This window comes from Muntiacus reevesi, chromosome 3, assembly GCF_963930625.1.
Source record: "Muntiacus reevesi chromosome 3, mMunRee1.1, whole genome shotgun sequence".
Taxonomy (NCBI): Eukaryota; Metazoa; Chordata; class Mammalia; order Artiodactyla; family Cervidae; genus Muntiacus; species Muntiacus reevesi.
The window spans coordinates 137,481,578-137,491,507 of record NC_089251.1 but is presented as its reverse complement, the minus strand read 5'-3'; the positions used below and the strand labels follow the sequence as shown (position 1 = coordinate 137,491,507).

Genomic DNA, 9,930 nt, shown 5'->3' with positions numbered 1-9,930 from the left:
TGACTAAAGCCATTTCACACACACACACACACACACACACACATTAGCACTAGTAGCTCCATTAATTGTGTGTTATGTGTAGTGCAACACAATGTATATTTTGCTCTTTAAATAGCTCCTCAAAGTAGTAGTTGGCTTTTCTCTGAAAAAAAAAAACAAAAACTGATGGCTAATTACAGACTATCTCCTTTTTGTTGTTGTTGTTGTCTGAAGTTTATTGAAACTATTACAGCACTATAGAAAGTTTCAAACAGCTCCATGTGGTGTTTTGAAACTCATCCCAAACATAGGCTGAGTGACCTGCAGATTGGACAGACTGGACTGCCAAGTCCAAGAGCTTCAGTGTTTCCTTAGTGTCAGGATCTATTAATACTTCAGGGATCTCCTGATCCAGACTGAGATCTCAGGCACATAATTATCCCTACTCTCTTTTCTTCCTCTTGCAGCTTGATGGAGATAACTCTCACTGGGTCCTTCTGAACCCACTTCATCAGATGTTTGACAGAACCTGTGATCTTGTTGCAGAGCTTCTTGCTGGGAATAATGGCAGTCTCCTCACACACACACTTACTGGTGTGGAATTCATTGACCAAGCTTGTATAGTACTTCTCAGTGATGACCCAGGCTGCCTTCTTCTTGGTTTTGGTGTGAATGTGACCTATATTGGCAGGTTCTTGGTACAAGAACTCACCCTACCTCCTTTCTAAGCCCTAAACCAATTGTGGAGTAAACATAGGTATCTGTGTATGTGTATGCACACTCAGGTGCTTCGGTTATGTCTATTTTTTTTTTTTTGCAATCCCATATCGACCATAGCCTGCCAGGCTCCACTGTCAATGGGATTTTTCCAGCAAAAATCCTGGAATAGGTTGTTATGCCCTCCTCCAGGAGATCTTTCCCACCCAGGGATCAAACCCACATCTCCTGCTCTACAGGTGGATTCTTTAATACTGAGCCACCCGGGAAACCCAGACATAGGTACCTGAGAGGGCTTAAAATATCACGTTGTCAGCTGGAAAGCAGGATTGGATAATGCAACTATAAAGTTGGCCTCCAGGCATACATTTTCCCCTGAATTTAGACCACATTCCCCCATGCAAGTAAATTCTTAGAAAAGATACCTTGCCAGCTCCATGAAATAATCTTCCATAATTTTAACTCAGAGAACATTTGAATTCTAAATGTTGACTGATTTGGGCTTCCAAATTTGCTTTTAGAAGAAAATCTTCAGAGCTTATTAACAGCATTAATGTATGAATACAAGAGGAGAATGCTTTAGTTATGCACACAAGATATAATAGATAACAGATGGGAATAGTGACTTGAATAACTTAACCCTTCCCAGTAGATGGATGTGATTAACGGTATCAGACTCTTTGTATCTCTCCAGTCAGATTAATAAATTTCTACATCTATCAGAGAGGTGTATGTAACACAAGGAACAAAGAGAAACAGATATTTCCAAGGTGTTTCTTCAAAATTTTCATTTCTAGAGAGTAAAGTGGATGTCAGTTCAGTTCAGTTCAGTTGCTCATCATGACTGACTCTTCACAACCCCGTGGACTGAAGAACACCAGCCTTCCCTGTCCATCACCAGCTCCTGGAGTTTACTCAAACTCATCTCCATTAAGTCGGTTATGCCATCCAGCTGTCTCATCCTCTGTCATCCCCTTCTCCTCCTGCCCTCAATCTTTGCCAGCATCAGGGGCTTTTCAAGTGAGTCAGTTCTACGCATCAGGTGGCCAAAGTACTGGAGTTTCAGCTGCAACATCAGTCCTTCCAATCAGGACTGGTTTCCTTTAGGATGAACTGGTTGGATCTCCTTGCAGTCCAAGGGCCTCTCAAGAGTCTTCTCCAACACCACACTTCAAAAGCATCAATTCTTCTGTGCTCAGCTTTCTTTATAGTCCAACTCTTAACATCCATACATGACTACTGGAAAAACCATAGCCTTGACTAGATGGACCTTTGTTGACAAAGTAATGTCTCTGTTTTTTAATATACTATCTAGGTTGGTCATAACTTTACTTCCAAGGAGTAAGCATCTTTTAATTTCATGGCCGCAATCACTATCTGCAATGATTTTGGAGTCCCCAGAAATAAAGTCACCAACTGTTTCCCCATCTATTTGCCATGAAGTGATGGGACCAGATGCCATGATCTTAGTTTTCTGAATGTTGAGCTTTAAGCCAACTTTTTCACTCTCCTCTTTCACTTTCATCAAGAGGCTCTTTAGTTCCTCTTCACTTTCTGCCATTAGGGTGGTGCCATCTGCATATCTGAGGTTATTGATATTTCTCCTGGCAATCTTGAGTCCAGCTTATGCTTCATCCATCCCAGCATTTCTCACGATGTACTCAGCATATAAGTTAAATAAACAGGGAGACAATATACAGCCTTGACGTACTCCTTTTCCTATTTGGAACCAGCCTGTTGTTCCATGTCCTGTGGATGTCACTTTGTTTTGAAACCTGTGGAGAGAGGAATGTGCTGCTGTGTAGTCACTAAATCATGTTAGATTATTTTGCAGCCCCATGGACTGTAGCCCTCTAGGCTCCTTTGACCATGGGTTTTCACAGGCAAGAATTTAGGAGTCGGTTGCCATTTCCTCCTCCAGGGGGTCATCCCTACCCAGGGATTCAACCTGCATCTCCTGTACTGACAGGCAGATTCTTCACCACTAAGCCATCAGGGAAGCCAAAGAAGAATGTGGTTCCCTATAATAGAAATGATTACTCCTTCCAGCTTACAGATAAGATCAGAGACTTTAAAACAGTGAAGTCACTTGCACCAGGTCTCACAGGGAATGAATAATGAGTAAGGACTCAAACTCAGGTTTTCAGATACACATAGTTTATATTCTTTAAAGTAGCCATGGAGACAGATACAATAAAAAACTGATGTAAAAAATGTTTTGTGACACAGTAGTGAGTAAACAAGAACGACAACAACAAACTACACATGGCCAATAACCAAAAACAGATATTTATCTGACTTTAAGGATCATTATACAAATAAAAAAATTAGCTAATGTTTTATATTAAAATTTTTTCAAGTGAAATTATGAAAATATTGCTTCTCTGGTAACTCAGACAGTAAAGAATCAACCTGCAATGTGGGAGACTGGGTTTGATCCCTGGTTTGGGAAGATCCCCTGGAGAAGGGTATAGCAACCCACTCCAGTATGAGCCTGGAGGGATACAGTCCATGGTGTTGCAACGGGTCAGACATGACTGAGCAACTAAGCACACTCACACAAACAAAGTTGTAAAGATACTACTGATTATTATCACAGTTATTGTATTTCCATCAGATTTCTATAGTATAAGGTTAATGATTCTTGCTTTGGCTACATTTTGAATTACTGTGAGGATTAAACACAATAATGTGCCTAGAATTTCTGTACAAGCTAGAAAGCACTATACAAATGAAGGTTACCATCATTGATTTGTACATTAGTTGTTAGTTCTCAAATATGCATTAGTTCATGCTTTAGTGATGAAAATTTGAAGTACAAGTTCTGTTAGGAAATGCTGTTGTAAAGTAAATAGAGGTTGAGACATAATTTCAGAAGAACAAAATGTGGCCAAGAGACTGATTACCACTAATTGAACTTTGCATTTTATTGATTTTGTAGTTTCTTTCTACTTTCCAGCTCAGAATGCAGAGAAGCTAAAAGGTGTAGACTTTGGAAAGCATTCATGTAAATCTAATTTATCAGCTTGATGGCTTTCTCGCTACCAAAAAATGTGGTGCCTGGGGTTCACCTGGAAGCTTGTTAAAAATGCAGTCTCAGATCCACTTTAGACTTACTGAATCAGTATCTTCAGAAACACTGTCCTATTGGAAATGAAAAAATCAGTGACTTATTACACCACTGAAAGTACATATAATTATTAGATTTCTCTAATATGACTAGGAAACTTTCTCTTCCACAGTATTTATGATATACCAATCAAATAAAATTGACATGGTGTGGTTTCCTTATCTCATGGTACCTATAACTCAATGGTGGAAGATGGGAATAAATTAAAAAAAAAAACCCCTCCAAAGTATAAACTGAGAAAGTTGCTGTGAAGGTGACAGGTTGATGATGCAGATGCTGCCTAGATTCAGTTATCTGGGAAGGTTACCTAAGGCAGGTGATGTTGTTTTGGAAGATATGAGACAGCCATTCGATAACTAAGCAAGACTTTTAAGGTTTTAAGGATGAAAAGAACTCAGTATATTCCAGAAGCTAAAAAGGGGCTAGTATCTCTGAAATGAATTTAATGAGATAGACTGTGGTTGGAATCGAGTTTGGATAGGCCAGCAGGACCCAGAATAGGTAGTCTTACAAGCCATGGCTACATGTTTTTAACTTAAAGTACAATAGGAAGTCACTGATGTGCTTTAAGCAGGCAAGGGAGGAGTAAAGATGAACACTAACATTTGAAATAGGTACAATTTATATTTGAGAAAGAATTAATCTGGCTCCTGTATGGAGCATACATTGGACAGGCATGTTAGAAGTCAGCAGGAATAATACAGATGGCAGAGAGGAAAGTGATAAATGGATTTTGAAAGTGAAAATCACTCAGTCATGTCCGACTCTGTGTGACCCCATGGACTATACTGTACATGGAATTCTCCAGGATAGAATACTGGAGCGGGTAGCTATTCCCTTCTTTAGAGGATCTTCCCAACTTAGGGATCGAACCCAGGTCTCCCACATTGCAGGCAGATTCTTTACCGGTTGAGCCGCCAAGGAAGTCCGAGAGTACCAGAGTGGGTAGCCTGTCCCTTCTCCAGTGGATTCTCCTGACCCAGGGTTTTAGCAGTATTTATTTCTGTTACTGGTGTGCCCTCCAATCCATTGTTTATCCTTTCCCTTTTCTGTTATACATTTCAGAGTGTTTCCCTGCTGCATGTGGCTTGCGCTGACACAGAGCATTAGTTGGGGCTTGGTAGAACATTTAGGCAGGTGTACCATCTTGCCCATGGCTTCAGCTCTCTCCACATTGGCTTGCTTTGGTCTCAGCTTCTACTAGATGCTCCAGTCTACTAGAGGCTCCAGTCACCAGTAACACCATATCCTTCCTTGGCTCATTTGATAATCTTTGGGTTCCATTACCAATTTCTGCTTAGCTTTTCAGCTCTTCTGTCATCTATGAAACCAATTCCTTGCATCAGATTTCCTTTGCTGTTAAGGGCATACACTGTATCTTCTGAAAGGATGTAGAAAGTAACAGAAGAGAAAAAATCAAGAATGTTGCCCAGATTTTAGCTTAGACTGATTGGTCACAGAGATTGAATCAGGTGCAGTTTTGAAAGAGATGGTTCATTAATTCACTTTTGGACATTCTGATCTTGATACATTCAAACGCAAACATCTAATAGATCTATCCTTCATACCAGATTCTGAGTTTTAAATTTCTAAATCATTAGATGGGCTTCCCTGGTGGCTCAGATGGTAAAGAATCTGCCTGTAATGTGGGAGACCTGGGTTTGATTCCTGGATTGGGAAGATCCCCTGGAGAAGGGAATGGCAACCCACTTCAGTATTCTTGCCTGGAGAATTCCATGGACGGAGGACCATGGTGAGCTATATATAGTCCATGGGGTGGCAAAGAGTCAGACACGACTGAGTGACTAGCACACACAAATCATTAAATAGTCATAGGAATGGATAGGCAATCCAGGAGAAAATGTAGAGATAAGAGAAAGGGGATTTAGACAGAATCCTGAAGAATGTGAAGTTGACTGGTGGAGTATGAAAGTGCAAAAATACTTACAGAACTGAGAATTTCCTGGATTCAAGAAATTAGTAAATCCACTAGAATCTGTAGAATATCTGTAACATGCATCTCTCTTGTTTTATAAATTATACTGCCAAATGAAACACCATCAGACAACACAAGAGCAGTAAAACTAGCTGTGGGCCCTGTAGGAGAAAGACAAGACAGGAATCTTTGCAAGTGACTAATTCCAACTTAATTGTAAAGTAACTTGACACTTCTGATTCTCATGCACATTTTGACTTTGATTCATGTGCTCCAGGATAATAGTAGAAATGCAGTCTGCAATTGGGCTCATCTGTCAGTAAGTTCAACCCAATTCAGAAGGTCAGTCCAGCTGAAATCCAGTCCATTCTCCACTGGTCAAACTGTAGACCCTGGTTCAGAGTAATCTTTGCTGGAGGAAAGGAGGCTTTCTGTAGACCCCCTACCTACATGAGAGAAAGATTTTCCAACACATGCAAAGGTATTTGTGCATTAGCAGTGCCTGGGGACAGGGCAAGACTAAGTGTGCTGTGTAGACAATGTCAATTTTAGGCTAAATCATTTAAATGATGTCAGGGCTTCTCTGGTAGCTGCGCTGGTAAAGGATCTGCCTGCAATGCAGGAGACCCTAGTTCAATGCCTGAGTCAAGAAGTTCTGATGGAGAAGGGATAGGCTACCTACTCTAGTATTCTTGGGCTTCCCTGGTGGCTCAGATGGTAAAGAATCCACCTGCAATGCAGAACACCTTGGTTCAATTCCTTGGTTGGGAAGATTCCCTGGAGGAGAGCATGACAACCCACTCCAGTATTCTTGCCTGGAGAATCCTATGGACAGAAGAGCCTCACAGGCTACAGTCCACGAGGTCGCAAAGAGTCAGACATGACTGAGCGACTAAGCACATCACTTATGAGGTCAAGTCTTAGGCAAAGTCCAAGCCATACTACTAAGGAGAAGGTATTGAGAGCAGTTTTTCTCAAGGTATGATTCTTAGACTATTAGCATCAGAATCTCCCCAGGGAAATTTCCAAGACCCCACACTGAAACTCAAGAATTCCCATCTGTTGGAGTAGGAACCAGGACCTCAGTCTTTTATGGGCATATTAGGACATTGCTATTACAAACATTACAAAAAGCTGCTCTAGGGACACCTGGATGTCCCTACGATACAGACCTGATTTGGAAAAGATCTGCTTGACTCTGCAATCTCCTTTTTGTAGACTGAAGAAAGACACACATTACGTTGGCTTTGGAACTTTTGTGAGTTTGGAGGGGTGTCTCTGTGTGTGTGTGTGCGCGTGCGTGTTCAGTTGCTTCAGTTGTGTCTGACTCTTTGTGACCCCATGGACTGTAGCCCACCAGGCTCCTCTGTCCATGGGATTTTTAGGTAAGAATACTGGAGTGGGTTGCCATGCCCCCTCCAGGGAATCTTCCCAACCCAAGGACTGAACCTGAGCCTTCTGCATTGCAAGTGGATTCTTCACTGCTGAACCACTGAGGAAATCCCCAGAGGTGTATACAAACCTATAAAATATCCTAAATTACTCCTTTATGCTCCTGCTGTCCTGTCAGATCTTTCCTGAGAGTCCTCTTACAGAGTTGCTATGGAAATGCACTGATTAAACCCAGACTCACAGGTGAATTTAATATATGATATTTAAGCATATTTTAAAGTAGAATATTCAAAGGAAAAAAGTTATTCATTCCACAAATGATCCCACTCCTAATGCTTTCCTCCAGGACATGTCTACCCTTGGCTAGCCTGCATTTCACCATTACGGTCATCACCCTAGAGCAGAATAACTGGTCAGCCACGTCCCCACTGCTCTTCTCCACTCCAGCCATGCCATCCAGGTCATGTCCTCCTGAGCCCCAAGTCCAGTCTGCCTTATCTGTCACTTGCTTACTTTTATTTCTATTTTTCCCACTGGAAGGTACTCAACCCTAGAATATAAAACTTATCTATGAACGAAGTGTTAGTTGCTCAGTCATGTCTGACTCTTTGTGACTTCCATGAACTGTATCTCACCAGGCTCCTCTGTCCAAGGAATTCTCCAGGAATCACTCCAGGGGATGGAGTGAGTTGCCATTCCCTTTTCCAGGGATCTTCCTGACCCAGGTATCAAACCTAGGTCTCCTGCATTGCAGGCAGATTCTTTACTGTCTGAGCCACCGGGGAAGCATCTATGAATAGACACACACACAAATGGACCTATATAGGAAAGGTTTAGGATTAGGAGATTTAACTGTCCCCTTCCACCTTTGATTAATTAGAGAGATGTTGTAAATTAGGTTTGCTGCATTATAGGAAGGGCTTCCCAGGTGGCTCATTGATAAAGAATGAGCCAAGGCAGGAGAAGCAGGAAATGTGGGTTAGATCCCTGGGTCTGCAAGATCCCCTGGAGGAGGAAATGGCAACCCATTCCAGTATTCTGGCAAAATCCCATGAACAAAGAAAGCTGGCAGGGCTACAATCCATAGGGTCACAAAGAGTTTGACACGACTGAGCATACACAAATGCAATATTATAAAAAATTCTTGGGCAAAGCTTTCAGAAGTCACTTAGAGTAGTAATCTTAGGAAGATCTCTGTGAAGATTTTCCAGGTAAAGAATCTGGAATCTAATGAAGCAAGGCACTCAAGCTGGTGCTCTGGGACAACCCAGAGGGATGGGGTGGGGAGAGGGGTTCAGAATGGGGGGGCACAGATACACTCGAGGCTGATTTATGTTGATGTATGGCAAAAACCACCACAATATTGTAAAGTAATTAGCCTCAATCAAAATAAATATATTAATTTTAAAAATTAAATAAAAAATAAAAGGCGGAGTAATGGAGATGTAAATGTGAAATAAAGAGAATCTAAAATGAAAAATAAAATTAAATTAAAATAAAAAAAAAAGAAGTTGGGAAATCTTGAGCCATTGAAATTGTTGAGATGAGTGTTTTTTCCAGTAATTTAATTACTAATTTGTAATGAGGACCCAGGAAAGCAACCCTGATGTTTGCTTAGTTTCACTGAACTCCTTAGTGAGTGTACTCATCCTGTTTTCCTAAAAAAGATGCATGCCTGGAGGGAGGTGAAATAGCCATTAATCCTGGAAGGTATTTGTCCTCCTTTCTTTTGACATTTTATTGCCCTTTAACTCATTTGTGAAAGATATCATAGCAGAATCAGACTAGGGAATAAAAGGTCTTTTCATTAAAATGGCCAATCTGCATAGATCTCTTTGTTCTTCCCTGTGGGAGGTCTTTTGATCAGTACAAGGGAAGAGAATTTATGAAGAAAGAAAGTTAAGACAATTTTATGTCAATAGATAAAGTATCAGAGCAAAAATATACACTTTCTATACAGGAATATGAAACTTACTCAAGCTGAAATTATAAAATTATGCCTGGCTGTAAGTACAGCAAAGCAAAAAAGGAATACATCTATTAGTGGTGTGGCTGGTTATTTTGGAACATAATAAAAACAAAGACATAAATTCTTGAGGCCCATCCAATTGCTGTCTGGGGGAAAATACATACAGCGGCTTAAGTTTCAGTTAGGGTACTTTGGCCTTTATTTGCTTTGAACTTCCACTCTGCAAGGTAGGGGATATAAATGGATATTCTCTCCCCCATCAAATTTTGAGTCTCTGCTTTTAGCTAAGCTCCTTTCTGATATAGAGCTTCGTAGTCATACATGTAAAAGACCTATGTTTATGAAACACGGAACAGGGTTTGAAATATTGTGAGATTTTAAGCATAAAACTTGTCATTATAATCTGCTATCTATTAAATATTTTTGTTTATGTTGTTAGGATGTATTTTTATGGATTTTGAGCTGTATTTCTTTAAGTAGCATTCTTTGTTTAATTTTAATTAGGTAGGAAATTGAGAAACATAAAAAAATTTAAGGAAACGAAATAATGACTTGTAGTAACTTGAACCAAGATAAACATTTTTTATATTTTAGCAAATTAACTTGTATTACTATAGGGATATGTGTAGTACTTTCGCACATATGTATGTAAGTATGTTTTTATTCACGTACATAGCTCAAACGCCTGCTGCTGCTTCTGCTAAATAGCTTTCGTCGTGTCCGACTCTGTGCGACCCCATAGACGGCAGCCCACCAGGCTCCGCCGTCCCTGGGATTCTCCAGGCAAGAACACTGGAGTGGGTTGCC

At 40.5% G+C, this 9,930-nt stretch overlaps 1 pseudogene; it reads right to left on the bottom strand.

Annotated features, from left to right (window-relative positions):
- Nucleotides 1-246: 246 nt before the first annotated feature.
- Nucleotides 247-4,972, bottom strand: LOC136164120 (small ribosomal subunit protein eS17-like; annotated as a pseudogene).
- Nucleotides 4,973-9,930: the final 4,958 nt, after the last annotated feature.